The sequence below is a fragment of the Pristis pectinata genome, chromosome 1, assembly GCF_009764475.1.
Source record: "Pristis pectinata isolate sPriPec2 chromosome 1, sPriPec2.1.pri, whole genome shotgun sequence".
Lineage (NCBI taxonomy): Eukaryota > Metazoa > Chordata > Chondrichthyes > Rhinopristiformes > Pristidae > Pristis > Pristis pectinata.
In genome coordinates, this window is record NC_067405.1 from 57,763,834 (window position 1) to 57,783,609 (window position 19,776).

The following is a 19,776-nucleotide window of genomic DNA, read 5'->3' on the forward strand; positions in this document are numbered from 1 at the left end:
GATTTTAAAAAAACATTATATTGTTGGATGCTTCAAAGTGTACTTTTTTGAACAGAGATTTTCAATCTTTCTGGTGCTATCAATACTATTTATGTTACTGATTCCAGAAATTGTTAAAGTAAAACAAAGCATGCAATAGATAAAATTATATGTGCATTCAACATAGAAAATGCCTGTTTTAGAGATTAAAGTACATAATTTTATGTACTAGAGTGTAACATACATTTAAACTCCCTTTACCTGATTTTCTACACAAGAGCTTTCCTGCAATGCAATGCAATGCAATGAGAGGAATGGGTTAATATCACCCAGAGCACTGATATACATAAAAAAAACATTCAAACCTCAAGATCATTGTTGCTCCTGGGGCATGCTTGACCAACTGTTCTTCCCCACCCAACCAACTATGACATGAAGCAGGATAGCAGTAGAAATGTACATGTCTATTGATGCACCATTTCAGTCTAAACCAGTGTGTTCTTTCCTCATTTAAACATGAAGTTGTTTCACTGATTTTTCCCCCAAAATATTTTCTAGTTTTGCTGCCTTAACTTGTAATCTATTTGCTTGTTGTACCAAATTCCTTGAAAATCCCAGTAAGTGATGAAGTAGGATAAAGATTCAAGTATCAAGGATCCTAGCCCTTGTTGAATTCTAATTTAACACATTCAGTTCATTATTGCTATTTGATGGCAACAGTTTACAAATTTAACACACGCACATACAGAAATATTTGTGTTAAAATAAAATGAACAATGCAATCTAATTTCTTGTTAAACACCATTTTGAGTCCACAAAAAGATAAAATCCTAAAAATCTGTCCATATCATTACAACTTTTTTCACTTGTTGTACTCAAAATCCAGCTACCACCCACTTACAAATCCTGCCCACGTTACATGAAATTATTTAGTGCAACCTCGTGCCATGATCCTCTTATTCACAAAGAGTATTGGAACAAATTCTAATACTCTTGACAAAAAAAAATCTTCTGGCCATATTAATACATTCAGAAATACTGTGCTCTATATAAATTACTGAACTCTTCAAACAGGAGGTTAGAAACTTCTCTGCACTAGGCACACTCACTTCATGCAAACTCCAGTTTTAGCTTCCAAATGAAAACTTGATCACTTGGCCATTGCAAATCAATTTGCTTATGAAACACAAAAAGATGTGAGCAGCCAACAGTTCTCTTTCAAATAATGTCTATGTCTTAGATTGCAGTTTATGGAGCAGTGCTGGAGCAGGATCAGAACTCTCAAAATGCTCTGCTTTTGCAAGACATTCTATGTTCATTTTGTTTAGTTGTTTAATTTACACATGCCCAAACTAGTGGGCACGCTGATGCCTAAACCGGGAGTCTTACTTGCATTAAGGCTCTCCAGAGCATCCAGGCACTTCTTCATATTTTTCCTTTTATGATCATCTACCAGGTCACATTGACCAAAATCACTTTCCATTTCAGACTAAGCATGACTGGGGCTGCCTTAGGTGCAAGAGAATGCAGTGTTGGGCTCTATGTGCCAATATCTTTAACTAAAAATTCCTTTTCAACATAACATTAAATACAATTTTGCTTGAGAGAAAATATCTAGACTTCAGGCCAAATCTTATCCAGAAAAATCACAACATTAGAAACTGCAGCATTAATAGTTACAGGAACAAGAGTAAGAATATAAGCATCAGTGAGACAAACACAGCACTTAAAAATATGGTAGAAATGCAATAACCATTTTTGTTCAGCACAATAAATTACTGCTGAACTTGCCAAATTATAGTGAACATGTCCAAATACTTATTCTTTAATTAATAATAAAGGAAAGCTAGCCAACATCTGGGTCTATACCAGAATGCTATTTGCCAACAAAGTGAATGGTCAACTAACGCATCATGTATAGGTCACTCATTATTAAAACAGGACATCAATGTCTCGGCCATTATTGACAGACAAAACAATTAATTTGAAATGCACCAGTAAATGAATAAAAATGCATCTAACAATTTGAGCAATAACATTTTGTGGTTTTTAAAGACCACGCAACCAATTTCATGGGATTTCTGGAGCACTTATTTTGTGTATGTCAAGATTGTTCTGAGGTTTAACAGATAAGTAAATCAGAGCAATTCTTGTCTACATCCCCAACAAGTAAAATTTTTGTCTAATTATTTTCTTTTGATGTATTAGTCTTAATCTATTGGCTCTACTTATTTTCCCATCTCCATTCCCATCAGCAAGGCACTCACTTTGACTGGAGAATGGTTTCTAGATCACCAGCCTCTCTTTGAATGTTCACAAAAGTCAGTAAACGGACCGGGTGTTCAACCACAACTGGCACCATAACTGAACATAATTCTGCACTTACATGACAGTCCTGTTTCCTTGCAGGGATCCCTAACCACAAAGCAGGAAAAGGATGAAATCTTGGCTAATTTTCACTGACTGAACCATGTACTTTGGAGTCAGTTTTAATACAGGTAATTCTGCTACAACGCGATAGTTGTGTTCCCGAGAAACCTCATGTTATATAGTATTCCGTTACAACAATTGTGTCAATGGGAAAAAGGGGGTTGAGGCTTGAGAGTTTCAGACTCGCAATAACAAAGCTATTTCCCCCAAAATAGCTACACATTTATTTTGTTCCTGCAAGCTACCAAAAGCTGTATGTTACATTGTTTAATAAAGTATCCTTCCTTCCATAAGTATCAATAGAAGCGATTGCTTGTCAATTTCCAATGGTTCCCACATTGAAACTGGCAGCCTATGGTGTCCAATCAATAAAGTATCCTTGCATAAGTATCAATACAAGCCACTGCTTGTCAATTTCCAATGGTTCCCACAGTGAAACTAGCAGTTTATGGTGTCCGATTACTGCAGGGAGGTTACATGTAAACACCTTTTTTTCCTCCAAGTCAGCTTTTTTCCTGCTTGTCAACCTCCAAAATAACTCTGAAGTGATTCTCTAGTTCCCTATCGAAATCACATTATAACCAATTCAGCCCTCGTGATACAAGTAGTGTTCCCTAATTAAGTAATCACATTATATCCAATTCGCGTTATGGAAACATGCGTTATAGTTGAACCACCTGTACTCTTATTGGTGCATCATTTGAGATTATCCGATCTCAAGCAGAGTGGAGAATGAATCCAGGATTTACCAAATATGCCTGACTCTGAACTAATGAGAAACTGGGTTAATAACAGCACAACAGGATGATCCTTTCCAATAAACTCTTGGCTGTGAGAGTTTTGCTGGGTGTGACTTTGCAATGAACTTTTCTCAAATCATAAATACCTGCATTGTGCCAAGTACAGCATATGTACATCCTCACAGGACTGAATAACCAGAGGATGCACCAAAGTACCTTCTAATGAAGAACTTCAGAATGACACACCAGAGTGTGAAAAGAGATACAAGAGAAAATAATTTCATGAAAAGTTTATTCCATTCCCAATTGGCAGCTGAACTGCTCCATTAGGGTAATTCCAATTTAAGTAATACACTGAACAATCTTTTCAAACCTCAGTCCTGGGTTTCTAAATAAAACAAATAGGATTTCATTTTAGAGTTAACTATTCAATACTAACAATAGATTGCGGAGTATCAGAATCAGATTTGTTAACACTGATATGTGACGTGAAATTTGTTGTTTTGTGGCAGCAGTACAGTGCAAAGACATAAAACTCCATAAATTATAAAAAAATAAATAAATAATGCAGAAAAAAAGGAATAATGAGGTAGTGTTTGTGGATTATTCAGAAATCTGATGGCAGAGGGGAAGAAGCTGTTTCTGAATCATTGAGATAGGTCTTCAAGCTCCTGTACCTCCCCACCACCCACCCCCCCCCCCCCATGGTAGTAACGAGAAGAGGGCATGTCCCGGATGGTGAGGGTCCTTAATGATGGATGCTGCCTTCTTGAGGAACTGCCTCTTATAAGATATCCTCGATGGTGGGGAGGGTTGTGTCCCTGATGGAGCTGGCTGAGTCTATAACCCTCTGCAGCCTCTTGCGATCCTGTGCACTGGAGGCTCCATACCAGGCAGTTATGCAACCAGTCAGAATGCTCTCCACTGTATATCTATAGGAATTTATAAGAGTCTTTGGTGACATACCAAATGTCCTCAAACTCTGAATGAAGTAGAGCCGCAGGTGTGCCTTCTTCATGACTGCATCAGTGTTAGGACCAGGATAGATCCTCTGAGATGTTGATGCCCAGGAACTTGAAGCTGCTCACCCGTTCTGCCGCTGACCCCTCAATTAGGTCTCCTGTGTGTTCTCCCGACTTCCCCTCCCTGAAGTCCTCAATCAGTTCCTTGGTCTTGCTGACGTTGAGTGTGAGGTTGTTGTAGTGACACCACTCAACCAGCCAATCTACTTCATTTCTGTAAGACTCCTCATCACCATCTGAGATTCTACCAACAATAGTGGTGTCATCCGTGAATTTATAGACGGTGTTTGAGTTGTGCCGAGCCACACAGTCATGAGTGTAGAGGAGAGCAGTGGGCTAAGCATGCATCCTTGAAGTGCACGTGTTGATAGTCAGTGAGGAGGAGATATTATTACTGATCCACATTGACTTTGGTCTCCCTATAAGGAAATTGAGGATCCAGCTGCAGAGGGAAGTCCAGAGGCCCAGGTTTTGAAGCTTGGTGCTTAATACTGAGGGGATGATGGTGTTGAATGCTGAGCTGTAATTGATAAACAGCAGCCTGACATATATCTTGTGGTTGTCTCAGTGCTCCAGAGTGGAGAGCCAGTGAGACCGTGTCCACTGTAGACCCTTTGTGGCAGTAGGCAAATTGCAGCAGGTTGAGGTCCTTGCTCAGGCAGGAGTTAATTCTAGCCATAACCAACCTCTCAAAGCACTTCGTCACAGTAGATGCGAGTGCTACCAGGTGATAGTTGTTGAGGCAGCTCACCCTGCTCTTCTTGGGCACTGGAATGATTGCTGTCATTTTGAAGCAGGTGAGAACCTCAGACCACAGCAGTGAGAATTTGAAGATGTCCTTGAATACTCCAGCCAGTTGGTCAGCACAGGTTTTCAGTACCCGGCCAGGTACACTGTCGGGGCCTGATGCCTTGCAAGGGTTCACCCTCTTGAAGGATGTTCGGACATCAGCCTCCAAGACAGAGATCGCAGTGTTGTCAGATGCTGTGGGGATTTGCACAGGTGTAGTGTTATTCTCCCTTTCAATGCATGCATAAAAGGCGTTGGGCTCATCAGGGAGTGAAGCATCACTGCCATTTATACTGTTAGGTTTCACCTTATTGGAAGTAATGACCTGTAAACCCTGCCACAGCTATTGTGCATCCAATAGTGTCTCCAACTTCACACAGAAATGCCATTTCGCTTTCATGGTGGCCTTCCGTAGGTCACATTTGGACTTCTTGTAGGATTCTGGATCGCCAGTCTTGAACGCCACAGATCTGGACCTCAGCAACTGTGAATCTCCTAGATCATCCAGGGCTTCTGGTTTGGGAAAACTCGGTATGTTCTCTTTTGCCCTCAAGCAAGTGACTGTCAAGGTCAGATTTTCAAAAACCTTTTACTATACAAATAATGATTCTGCAAAAACGTGTTCAGTCATGAATGCATACAAAATGCTCATTTTTAAACAAAACATTTAAAGTCAGTAATATCCTAAATGCTACAGTATGAAAGTTTGATTAATGATCTCCACATTCTTGCTGACGAGTAACTTTCAAAAGGAAAATTTATTTTTGAGTCAATTTTAATTGGAACTTGCCATGCCCTTGGCCAAGCTGTTCCAATACAGCTACAGCACTGGGATCCACCAGACAATGTGGAAAATTGCCCAGGTACATCCTGTCTCCAAGAAGCAGCATAAATCCAACCCAGCAATTACTGCCCCATTGGTTTACTCTCAATCATCAGCGAAGTGACGAAAGGGATAATTGGAAGTGTTATCAAGCAGCACTTGCTTAGCAACAACCTGCTCACAGCAGCTCAGTTTGGATTCTGCCAAAGTCATTCAGCTCCTGGCCTCGTTAAAGTCTTAGTCCAAACATGGACAAAAGAGGCGAACTCCAGACGTGAAGTGAGAGTAACTGCCTCTGACGTCAAGGCAGCCTTTGATCAAATATGGCATCAAGAAGACCTGGCTAAACTGGAGTCAATGGGAATCAGGGGGAAATCCTCTGCTGGCTGGAATCACGCCAAGCACGAAGGAAGACAGTTGTGCCCACTGGAGATCAATAATCTCAGCCACAGGGCATCTCTGCAGGAGTTCCTCAGGGTGGTGTCCTAAGCCCAACCATCTTCAGCTGCTTCATCAATGAACTTCCTTCAATGATAAGGTCAGAAGTAGGGAGGTTCGCTGATGATTGCACAATGTCCAGCACCACTCGCGACTCCTCAGATAATGAAGCAGTCCACAACCAAATGCAGCAAGATCTGGACAATATCCGGGCCTGGGCTGATAGATGGCAAGTAACATTTGCGCCACACAAGTGCCGGGCAATAATGATATACAACATGAGAAAATCCAGCTATCACCCCCTGTCCTGATATTCAATGGCATTATGATAACTGACTCCTCAACTTTCAACCTTGACTAGAAACCGAACTGGAGACTAGGAATCCTGTAGCAAGTAACTCACCTCCTAACTCCCCAAATCCATCAGCTACAAGCCCAAATCAGGAGTGTGATGGAATATTCTCCACTTGCCTGGATGAGTGCAGCTTCAACAACACTCTAGAAGCTCAACACAGCTTGATAGGCACCCCATCCACAACCATCCACTCACTCTACCACCAATGCACAGTCGCAGCAAGTTTGTACCACCTACAGGGTGCACTGCAACAACTTCCTATACAGCACCTTCCAAACCCACGATCTCTCCTAACTAGAAAGATAACAGCAGCAAAAGCATAGAAACTCCACCATCAGCAAGTTTCCCTCCAAGACACACACCATCCTTACTTGGAAATATATTGCTGTTCCTTCACTGTGGCTGGGTCAAAATCCTGGAACTCCCTCACTGCATTGTGGGTACACCCACATCTCAAGAACTGCAGCAGCTCAAGAAGACTGCTCACCACCACCTTCTCGAGGGCAACTAGTGATGGGTAAATAAATTAGGGTCCAGCCTGCAAAGCCCATGTTCCTTGAATGAATAAGAAAAAATAGATTGCACTGAATTCCTCCACTGAATTTATCTGTCAACCCGATGTGCCTATTTAGTGGAACCATCAACAAGAGGCTCTACTCAGGAATAAAATTAAAACCTGACCCTATCCCAGAATATTGAAAGAAGCAAGCGAGGAGATTGCTGGGGCTTTGACAAAGATCTTTGTGTCCTCACTAGCAACAGGTGAGATCCCAGAGGTCAGAAGAGTAGCAAATGTTGTGCCTTTGTTCAATAAGGGAAATAGGGATAATCCAGGTAACTAAAGACCAATGAGCCTCACATCAGTGGTCAGGAAGCTATTGGAGAGGATAGTGAGGGATAGGATTTATGCACATTTGGAAAGCCATGGCCTGCTTAGGGACAGTCAGCATGGCTTTGTGCGGGGCAGGTCATGCCTTACGAACTTGATTGAGTTTTTTTTTGAGGAGGTAACAAAGAAGCTTGATGAGGGTAGGCAGTGAACATTATCTGCATGGGCTTTAGTAAGGCATTTGATAAGGTCCCTCATGGTAGGTTGATTCAGAAGATAAAGATACATGGGATCCAGGGGGAATTGCAAGTTTGGACTCAGAACTGGCTTGCCCATAGAAGACAGAAAGTAGGGGTGGAAGGCTGTTATTCTGGCAGGAGGTCCGTGACCAGTGGTGTTCCACAAGGATCGGTGCTGGGACCTCTGTTGCTTGTGATATATATCAATGAATTGGAGGAAAATGTAGATGGGTGGATTAGCAAATTTGTGGATGACACCAAGATTGGTGGAGTTGTGGACAGTGTAAAGGACCATCAAAGAATACAGCGAGATATAGATCAGTTACAGATGTGGGCAGAGAAATGGCAGATGGAGTTTAATCCAGGAAAGTGTGAGGTGTTGCACTTTGGGAGGTCAAATGAAAGGAGACAGTATACAGTTAATGGTAGGCCTCTTAATAGCATTGAGGTACAGAGGGATCTTGGGGTCCAGGTCCATAGTTCACTGAAAGTGGCTACACAAGTGGATAAGGTGGTAAAGGTGGCATATGGCATGCTTGCCTTCATTGGTAGGGGTATTGAGTATAAGAGTAAGGAAGTCATGCTGCAGCTATATAAAACTTTAGTCAGACCGTACTTGGAGTATTGCGTGCAGTTCTGGTCGCCCCATTATACGAAGGATGTGGCAACTGTGGGGAGGGTGCAGAAGAGGTCTACCAGGATGCTGCCTGGATTCGAGGGTATGAGCTATAAGGAAAGGTTGGACAAATGGGTTGTTCTCCCTGGAGTGTCAAATGCTGAGGGGAGACCTGATAGAGGTTTATAAAATTATGAGAGACATAGATAGGGTAAACAGTCAGAATCTTTTCCCCAGGATGGAAATGTCAAACACCAGAGGACATACTTAAGGTTAGAGGGGGATGATGTTTAAAGGTGATGTGATGGGCAAGTTTTTTTTTAATGCAGAGAATGGTAGGTGCCTGGAATAGATTACCAGGGTAGTAGTGGAAGCAGGCAGTTTGGCTGAGTTTAAGAGGTTTTTAGATAGATATGGAGGGATATGGATGATACACAGGAGGAGGACATTTGGTATAAATTAGCATAAAGATCGGCACAATATTGTGGGCTGAATGGCCTGTCCAGTGCTGTGCTGTTCTATGTTCTTTTTAACTACAACCCATGTAAATTTGACTTGAGCACGTGTGTTTAATTCTTTTTCCTAACACAACCATATCTGTAAGTACAACAATCGTACACATTATTCACAGGTCAGTCACAATAAGCAAATCATCCCAAACTGGATTGAGCACAACCAATAAGTCACAACCCAAGCCAAACCCAAATGTTTCATCAGAATATACAGCTGACCTAAATAAAACACAGTCAAATCCTGTTGAGTTTGGGTTGGGTGGTCAGAGTTCATACCAGAGTAATAAACAGCCCAATCAAACTGAAAGATGCTTAAGATAAAGCAACAACATTTTCTTAACATATTCATTTTTGGATCTGGGCATCACTGGCAAACCCCAAAACTGTTGGCCATCCTTGACGGCCCTCAAGAAAATAGTAGTGAGTTTGAACTGCTGCAGTCCATCTGGTGAAGGTACCTCACAGTCTTGTTAGGGAGGGAGTTCCAGGATTAAAACACTGCAGCAATGAAGGAACAGCAATTCATTTTCAAATCAGGTTGGTGTGTGACTTACAGGGGAACCTGCACAGGCGTTTCCATGCACCTGAAGCCCTCGTCCTTCTTGCTGGCAAAGTTTGTTGGTTTGGTTGTTTGGGTAGACTCAGCAAGTAACTGCATTTACACAAAAGGTACACAATGCAGCTGCTCTGTGCCACAGTGGAGAGAATAAACATGTCAGACGGTAGGCAGGCATCCAAGCAAGCAGGCAGCTTTGTCCTGGATGGTGTCAAACGACTTGAGTGTTGTTTGAGCCACAGTCATTAAGCAATTGAAGAATATTCCTTCATGCTTCTGACATACCTTGTAGATGGTGGAAAGGCTTTGGGATGTCAGGTGGTGAGTCACTCTGACCTGCTCTTGTAGCCACAGTAATTATAGAGTCATAGAGTTGTGCAGCACAGAAACAGGTCCTTCAGCCCACTGCATCTATGCCAACTATCATGCCTATCTACACTAATCCCACCTGCCTACATTAATTATATATCCTTCTATGCTTCGTTCATTCAAGTACCAGTCCAGATACCTTTTAAATGTTGTTACTGTGCCTGCCTCCACCATCTCCTCTGGCAGCTCATTCCAAATACCAACAACACTTTGTGTGAAAAATTCACCCCTCAGATCTCCTTTAAACCTCCACCCTCTCACCTTAAGTCCATGCCCTGTAGTTTTAGACAACCCTAACATGGGAAACAGACTTTGGCTATCTATGCCTCTTATAATTTTATCTAATCTATCCTGATAACTCAAGCCTTCCAATCCAGGTAACATCCTCATAAATCTTTTCTTCACCCTCTGCAGATTAACCACTGTCCTTCCTACAGTGTGGTGACCAGAACACACACAATACTCCAAGTGTGGCTAACCAATGCTTTGTACAACTGTGACGTGATGTCCTGACTTTTGTACTCAATGACTCGGCCAATGAAAGCAAGCACGCCATAGGCCTTCCTCACCACTCTGTATATCTGTTTTCCCATTTTCGGGGAACTATGTACTTGGACCCCAATGTCTCTCATTCAACAATACTGCCATTCACCGTGTATGTCCTGCCCTGGTTTAACTTCCTAAAATGCATCACTTTGCACTTGCCCGAGTTAAATTCCATCCGCCATTCCTTTGCCCACTTTCCCAGTTGATCTATATCCTGTTGTAACAGTAGAAAACCTTCTTCACTGTCCACTATATCACCAATTTTGATGTCATCTGCAGACTTAGTAATCACGCCACCTACATTCTCATCCAAATCATTAATATACATGACAAACAACAGAGGAGCCAGTATTGATCCTTGCGGCACACCACTAGTCACAGGCCTCCAGACTGAAAAACAACCCTCCACTACCACCCTCTGCCTCCCACCACCAAGCCAATTTTGTATCCAATTTGCTAACTCACCCTGGATCCCATGTGTTCTGGACCAACTGGTCTAGTTGGGGTTCAGGTCAATGGTGACCTCCAGAATGTTAATGATGGGAGACCTAGTTTAGGTAATGCCATTGAATGCCAAGGCTACGTGGTGAGGCCCACTCTTAATGGACCCATTTTCTTGCCACTTATCTGAATGCTGTCTGGATCCCACATGCAAGTGTGGACATTGAGGAGTTACAAATGAAATTGAATATTATGAATTTATGAATATTATTATATGGTAAATAAATATCACAAGCAAACATTCTTATTTCTAGCAATGATGCAGATAGGATCATTGATGAAGCCGATGAAGATGACTGGGCCAAGAACACTACCCTGAGCATTGACTTCCAACAACAAAAAAACATAATCTTTTGTCCATGGCATGTCTCCAACCATTGGAATATTTTCAATGATGCCCATTGACTTCAGTTTTTACATCAGAGTACAGTGCACGAGTGATCATCTTTAAAAGTACGGATTATAAAAGTGGTTTTACCAGGACACCAGAGACCTTCCCTGCCCTTCTTGGAAACTGGACGACCATTTCCAAGTCCATCCGAGAGAGCCTGGGGTTAACATCTCATCCAAAAAGCAGCAGCTTTGATAAAGCAACACTGCAACGGGCGAAGCAGTTGAAAATGCAATCCAGCCTAGATTTCGTTGTTCAGTCTCTAAAGTGGGACTGCTGACTCGGGGGAGATGAGAACTACCGACAGAGCCCCAGCTGGCAAGCGTCAAAGAGGCTGTCTCTGGTCTCCACCCGCGGGCCCTCGGATGGGAGGAAGCTCTGGAACAGTAAACAATCGGCGTGGGCGCCCCTTGTACCCAGGACTAGCCACAAGTTGCCAACAGCGCGGCCCTCCGAGCAAATCCCGGGGCAACTGTCAGGTCGAGTTTACTGTCATGTGCACAAGTACGGTGGGGTACAGGTACAATGAAAAACTTGCTTGCAGCAGCATCACAGGCACGTAGGTACAGAGAACATAAATTACACATAAATCATGCAAGACAGCGAAGAGAGAGAGAGAAAAAACCCGGGGAGGTGATGTGACTGCGGGGTCAGTCCCCCAAATGTCGCATCACCCCACCCTCCCCGCATGGTGGGGCCGGCGGCCGACTACCCTGGGGTAGGGCGCCGCATCGCCAGCTCGCGTTGTGAGGGCGGGGGTCGTAAAGGGTGAGCATATATATGATTTAGGACAAGCGCCTATCACCGGGCACAGCAGCGGGGAGGGCGATTGGCCCGTGTTTATTTATACGTGGGTGTGTGTCGTCCTGCCCAGATGCGTGTCAGTGACATTCGGGGTCTGGCCCAGGACATTAATCAGCACCAAGTCTCCTCGGCCGGCGTAGTACAAACCACGGGTGGGAGCGTCGGCGAGGGTTCGGTGTTTGTTGAACACAGTTGCGGGGCGTCGCATCTGCAGAACGCCGGCGGTTATGGTCGGAGGGCGGGACAAGGAGAGGCTCAACTTTCCTTCCATTCACAGTCTCCAGAGCTAAACCCGAGGGGGGGGGTCTCTCCCACCGACCCGGCCAGGCCTGAGTGGTCCCTCCCTCCCTCCCTCCCACCCAGGCCCGAGAGGTCTCTGGACCCGGCGGGTCTCTCTCCAGAGCCAGGCCTGCGGTGGGGTCTCTCCCACTCCTCACCCGGCCCAGGCCTTGAAGGGGTCTCTCTCCGACCCACCTGGCCGGCACTGGGGGGGGGGGGGGGGGTGGTGGTGGGAGAGGGAAATCGCAGCTGCAACAAGAAGTGGCCACCAAAAATAAAACAGCAAACAGGAACGAGAGACGCAGTCACTCACCAGAACGAGGAGATCGCGGGAAATCCAGTCATCCTGAACAGCCCAGCCTTGTCCGGAGAGATGGAGGATCTCGTCCCCTCGCCTCCCCCAACGGAACCCACTGCAGCCTCGCTAACCCCCTCTCACACTATGTCTGGAAGGGACAGTGTGTCAAATGTTAATGAACGCCCCTTTTTGAACAAAATAAAATGTCGGAATTATTCCTTGTTGTGTCTTTGCCTTTCCTCAAAAATACCCCCAAGCTGGTTATTGCGAGCGAGCGATGCAAATCACCGGCGGGAACCGACGTCGGCTGCCTGGAAACCCTCGCCTCCTCCTTTACGGCTTCCGCTGCAGCATCCACGCCGGCGAAGCTCCTGCTTCCTCGGGCTCTTTGCACAGCTCACGCCAGTTGTTCTTCTCACGCCTTATTTTTCCCTCCCCAGTTGCCGCAGGTGAGCTGGCAGAGTGAAGCTTCCCCGCCCCAGTCCCCTCCTCCTCCTCCTCCTCCCGTAATCCAGCGTTAAACGGCAGGACGCCAAATCTGGCTCCTGCACCAAACACCTCTACCGCAGAGGGATTCCTGTGCCTCATTTACACTGGGACTCCTCGTCGCCTGTGTGGCCCCGGGTAGCCTCTTGATAGAGAGAAAACAAAATCAGCAAATGCTTTAAAAACTCAGTAGATCAGATAGTAGTCGTGGAGAGAGTGCGTTACAAAAAATAAAATGTGAAAATGCTGGAGACACTCAGCAGGTCAGGCACCTTGTGATGTAAAATAAACAGTTAACGTTTCAGATCGAAGACCTGATGAAGTTTTCGAGGTGATATGTTAACTCTTGTTTTTCTCTCCACAGATGCTGCCTTACCTGCTAAGTGTTTCCGGCGTTTAGTGTTTTTATATCAGATTTCTGATCCACAAATCCAAAACACTGATGCCGGAAATCTTAGAATAAACAGGAAAAAAATGCTGGGGACTGCTCAACAGGTCAGTCAGTATCCGAGGAGAGAGAAACAGAGTTAACAGTTCAGGGTTAGGATGACCTTTCATTAGATCAAATAAATTAGTGGCAGCATTTCTGTTCTGCGGGTGTTTATCCAAAAACGTTCACAAACAAGACGCTGTAAGAATTCAAGCGGGTCAAGCAGCATCTGTGGAAGGAAATGGACAGTCAATGTTTCTGAAAGAGACCCTTCAACTGGACTTCAGATTTCAGCATCTGCAGTGCCTTGCGCCTTAACGTTCACAAACAGCCCAGAAAGAAATCCCAAAGAATGAAAACTAGCTCATCTTTGTACAGTGCCTTTGTTATTCTATTTAGGATGTCCCAAAGCACTTTACAGCCAATTAAATACTTTCAAAGTTTACCTATTACTGTAATGCAGGAAAGACAATGGCCAATTTGTGCACATTTAGCTCCCAGAAACAGCAATGTGATAATGACCAGAATACTAATGTTTTCAAGTGTTGCTAATTGAGAAACAAACACTGAACAGTATTTCTTTGAAGTTCTTCCTCTTAATAGTTTAAATGCACTTGAGAGGCTGATGGGATTTAAACAGGTCAGGCAGCATCTGTGAAAAGAGAAACAGTAATGTTTCAGGCCTGTGACCCCGCATCAGAACTGAGAAAGAGAGAAACAAGTTAGTCTAGGTAGCAGACATGGCGGGAGAGGGCAATGGGTGGGAACAGGGGTTATTTCTCTGATATGGGGAAATAATGTGGTAGGTAAGGGACAGTTAAAATCAGATTAAGCTTCTTTGTGTTGCTAATCTGCCCAGCATGCCCGATAATACAAAAAGAAAAATAAAGTACCCCAGTACTGCAGTGGAATGTTACTTTGAATGAGTATGGTCCAACTTCTGGACTGGGACTTGAACTCAGAACCTTCTGACTCAGACAAAAGAACTCTATGCCAATATGAAAATGCACTGCGAACCCTCTTGTCACAAGAAAAAAATTAATAATAGTATGTGGAGATTTAAAATGAGATCCTGCTTTTGTTTAATTTCAGGTTTCTTAAGGGGACATGTCATCAGTAATATTTCAACAAGGAATGTAGTGGAGGTGTATTGTGCATTCAGTTTGAGTTAGTGCAAGATAAGGGGCAATGATGGCAGGCAGCCACAACTGCTCTCTGCGTCTTCATAGGATTGATTCCAGCTCGGTAGGTTTGGAAATTATCCATTCTTGCTCATACTACTTTGTTCCAAATTGGCCATTTTTTTTGTCAGGCAAAACGTTCAGTTGCAAATTTAATCCAGTACCAGACAAAATTCTAGTAGAAAGGCTGAACATAGTTGCAGCCATTCCAGAGTATTACCTTCTTTAAGACAATTTCTACTGCAAATCTAAAGGGAAGACATACTAATAACTCACAATATATGAGCCTCCTGGTATAGAATGGCAGGAACTGAATCTTTTCTACTTCTGCCCCGAATATCAAATTTCAGGGTAACTGGGAGAAGACAACATTAAAGTTAGATACCTTAAGCACACAAAGGGAGAAAAAAAGGAGACTACAATTGAACCTTTGTCAACATTCATATGTGATAAACTGCAAATACAAGTCTAGCTGTAAGTCCCAGGGGAGACAGATAAATACCAGGTAGACAAATAAATTATTGGTTACACAATGTACGTCTACATACATAAATGTATATTATAAACTTGGAAAGTGTGAGTAGTTTCTCAGGAATGAACGAAAGAAAAACATGTTAGCTTGTCCCTTCTTAAAAGCTCTTCTCCCATTCTATCTTTGGGGACTAGCTTCACGCCCTTACAGCCTCAATGCAGTGCTTAAGGAATGGTTGGTCTACACGGGATGCTAAACTAAAGCCCTGTTCAGGTGTATGTAAAATGCACAATGACAGTATTCAAAGAGAAGTGATGAATTATTCTGGTGGGTTGTCTAAAATTTCATCCTCATTTACTAACATTTCATCCTCATTTACCTCAGTGCTATCAGGGAGACCCTACGATATGCCAAATGACCTCTACAATTATTGATTCACCAAAGTGAGCATACTTAAATAAAATGTAACAAGCTTTTACAATTAGCAATGCTCACATATTGCCAGTTAATTTTTTTTACGGTATTGGTTTTGAGTATCATATCCTGGAAAATAGAATAGGAGATCAGTGACATACCCCAAAATCTTAAAACCTTCTGTCGGTATTAGACAAAACTATGTCGTCAAAGTCTAAGATACCTTTTAAGTTCCACAAAATACTACAAAATAAGAACTTTCCTAGCTGAGCCATAGTTGAACATATCTTAAAGCATTTCTCAAAGAAGTCTTTGCTTGTTAATCAAAGAAAAGTAGAGCACTCCTCTGCATTTTCATTTATTGGGAATATTTAATAACTATACAAATTGTAATTACATTGCATTTTCTCTCAATTACACTTTTTTGCTAATGAGGTCCAAGTGAATGAATTAGAGGAATTAAAAGGTATTAATAATTATCTTACTAATTTACTAAATTTTTATTAAAAGAAGAGAAGGCTTTGTTTGGTTATGATTCACTGGTTTAACTATTGGCGACCGGGATATTCCAAAATATCTGTTGCTGCATACTATCTGCTCCATTTCTTAATATGGGAAGTTGAAAATTAATAGATAAGAGTAATAATGCAATGTTTTAACAGACTTAAGAATCACTTTTCAGGGAAACAGTCGCATTCTATTTGATGAACGCCATATGCTATCCTGAGAAAAAATATTGTTAACGGCTGTACTAAGGCATAGCTTAGAAACTGATGCAAATATATGCTTAGTGGCACAACATTTTTAGTAATATTAAGACTATTGTAACTGATTTATTTATTTAAAAGCAATCATCATGAATTCTGCTTTCTATTTAGAGCTGAATATCTCTTTCAGGTCTAAGTAGAAAGGACTAAATAAAAAGGACTTCCTGTCTGGGTAAATATGTGAGATATATACATGTAAATTGAGCTCGGTATAACTGCAGTGCAGAATTGGTATCTTGGTAAGGAAGTCTGAATTTGTATTCCACAATTATGAGTAGTAGGACTCAGCAGATTTTTTTTTGTGAATCTGCTCATTAATTCTTAACCACAACTCTCAACAGAGCACTTTATGGTGATGTAAAGCTCTCTGCTAATGGTGGAGGGGAAAAAAAACTTGACAGATCTTGCACAGTTGAAAGTACCTCGCAATGTGCTGACAATGTTATGTTTGCAGTGTCCCTTTAAATAGTAATGTTAAAATCATGCTGCATGCATTCTCATCTTGCCTGCTTAACCTAATACATCAGGAAACCCAGAAATAAAGTAATTGGAATGCCTGGATTAAAAAGCCACTGACATTCATATTGCAGAAACATCCTGCATCTCTCCATAATGTGCAAGTACTCAAGAATGTTAAAACCCTAAAACACGATGAGCTTTAACGTCTATAACCAATATGAAGGAACATTACCAGGAAAATAAATAAAACTAAAGCTTAGAGCAAGCATCATTTTAAGAACCATAACTCTGGACTGAATGCAGATGTCCCTGGGATGGAGATGAGGAGGAGATGACAAAACTAACAGACTCTCAGACACTCAACCCATTTAAATTTGTGAGGAGATACGAATAGGGGAAAATAAAAGCAAAGCACAGGACTGAAATTAAAGTAAGTATTCAGGTGATTATTTTTGTTCATTTCACAACCAGATTTCAAATTACCAGTGGAAGTACAGGAATAGTACACGTCAGATGGTTTGACTGTTTCAATGCACATCTCAAAAACCTGGTTTTGAGATGTCACAGTCAAACACAGTCACATTTGCATAACCAAAATTGATAATATGCTAAATCCACTAAAGCTGATAGCATCTTCAAATGCATGTTGTTAAAAATAATCCTCGTGTATTATTTGATCAATCCATTATTATAAATTGACGGCAATGGCCATATCTCTCATGTAAAATTAACCTCAAATGCAAGCGTAGATAATGATTTTCAGATAATATAAACTTATTTCTGGGAAAATAAGCTTTTGGTATTCTAAAGAGTTTCATCACTCAACTTTCAAACAACATTTACATAACATCTTGAATAGTCAGTGTTGTACCAGTCAATAAGTATTTTTTATTTACAGCGTGGTAACAGGCCCTTCTGGCCCAATGAGTCCACGCCGCCCATTTTAAACCCAAATTAACCTACCCATACGTCTTTGCAACATGGGAGGAAACCAGAGCACCTGGAGGAAACCCACGCAGACACGGGAGAACGTACAAACTCCTTACAGACAGCGACGGGAATCGAACCCCGATCGCTGGCGCTGTAATAGCGTCACGCTAACCACCACGTGTACCAGTGTTTTGATTAGAAAAGAGTTTTTAATGATGCAGATAAAATGGGATTTAAATGATTGAAGAGTAAAAGGAAAACAGTTTAATATTAGACATGACTTGAGGACTGAGGACACAAAGCTGAAGGAATTTGCAGAAATGGGCTCAACAGTAGATAGGTTTTCCCAATGCAGATTTGACAGTCAATGCTATGGGGACTGAGCAATAGAATAGAATAGAGGGATGGAAATTATGAGGTAACTGAGAGGGAGCTGGGGAAATTAAAGTGGTGAAAACTTGGATAAGTATTTCAACAGGAGTAAGAGTGAGATGAAGATTAGCAATGTACTACAGATGGAAGTAAATGGTCTTTGAGATGGATAGGATATGTGGCATGAACTTCAATTTTAGATCCATTCCTAGTGTCATGTAATGTAATTTATAATGGGAAGTTTAAAGTGTACATTTCTGTTGTGGTATTTAAAAGATCAATAACTTGCATTAATTTAGAATCTTATCATATCCTCAGAGCATCACAGAGCACTTTACAACATGGTGAAGAGCAAATCTGCATAGAATCACTGACTTAGCATGTATAGAATGCCAACCAGGCAAAAGAGGTTCTCTGCTTGGACATGTGCAGAGCTGGATTTGTATGATGGAAAACAGGCTGAGGACAAAGGTTGACCAAAATCAAATCAGATGCAGCTCAAATGTCAAAATTAAATCAATATGAAACCCATACCATTAGATTATGAGCAGGGGAGTGTTGATGTGAAAAGTCAGATGATTTCTAACATCAGGACAAGAAATCAACAATACAATTCACTTAAGGGTTAAATTTATCAATTTGAAACCTTTTAGTATTAAGAAATTAATTTTGAGTTATTAGAGCAGAGAACAGCACAACACAGGAACTGGCCCTTCAGACCACAATGTCTGTGCCAACCATGATGCAAAGTTAAACTGCACATCTGCCTGCACATGGTCAAGTTCTGGATTATAAATAAAATAAACACATCAATTTCTCATGGAATCTCATAAAAAGTTAAACCAAGCATAATCTTAAGGTGAAGCAAGATTAGAGAAACTAGATAATTAAGTCAGGCCATGTCTGTCCTTATTTTTTTATATTCCTTTGCAAATTCCTATGGCAACCGCCAAGTGAATTTATCACTCTATAATTATACCCTCCACACAGTAGGTGGCAAGTAGAGCTCCAGAATGGTGTTTGGAATTCAGAGTGTGACAACTTTACACAGTTAACCATGTGAGTGTTGACCTAGCTATGCACTATACAAAACATTGCTACACTACTTAAAAGTAAGGACATTTGAAATGACATTGAATTACACCTGCATGCCCTACTCTAGTTTTCCATGCTTTCTATCCTCCCTCAACTCTACACTTGGCATCCTGTGCTCAGTGTATTCCTCCCTTACTGGAATCAGGGTGGCTGAGATCCCTGGGGAGGGCAAGTCCGTCTTAAGATCTTGTGCCCAATTCCATAAGGCTTGCAGGCTGCAGCTGCAAGCAAATGGTTTGGTCAGCCTCTGAGCTGGTGGAAAGTAGGTGCCTGGAACAAGTCCATTTCTGCAGTGGCATTTAGGAACGTGGAGTGTGATGGGTTTGTGGAGCCTGGAATAGCTGCTTGCTGATACACACATGAGGCTATGTAGTGCACACTGTACTCAGTTCACCCCAAAACTGGCTCTGCTGATATCATAGGAACACAATTTTAATATTGCAATGAACCAGATGCCCTCTTCAGTTGACTGATTTGTCTTCCTACTTGAAGCACTCAGGAAATAAAATTGCAGTCATAACCATTCTGGTGACAAATATTTTCTTGCACTCTTATCTTCAGATTACTTCAGCCTGGTTTCCACCAAATGTGAGGGTTCTTAAGCACTCCATATGTCCCACTCCATTTGTGCAAGCATTACTAAAAACTCTTGAA

At 42.1% G+C, this 19,776-nt stretch overlaps 1 protein-coding gene across 2 annotated transcripts in view; it reads right to left on the bottom strand.

The window, feature by feature from the left end:
- Positions 1-12,983, bottom strand: part of LOC127572950 (E3 ubiquitin-protein ligase HECW2-like) — a 240,085-nt gene extending 227,102 nt beyond the window's left edge. Inside the window, exon 1 of one of the 2 annotated variants that reach the window (XM_052020685.1) lies at positions 12,532-12,983. The gene's annotated coding sequence lies outside the window, so the exon portion shown is untranslated. Of the gene's footprint in view, positions 1-11,222; positions 11,901-12,531 lie in introns of those variants that run through there. The other variant, XM_052020693.1, reaches the window with a different exon arrangement.
- Between the last annotated feature and the right edge of the window lie 6,793 nt (positions 12,984-19,776).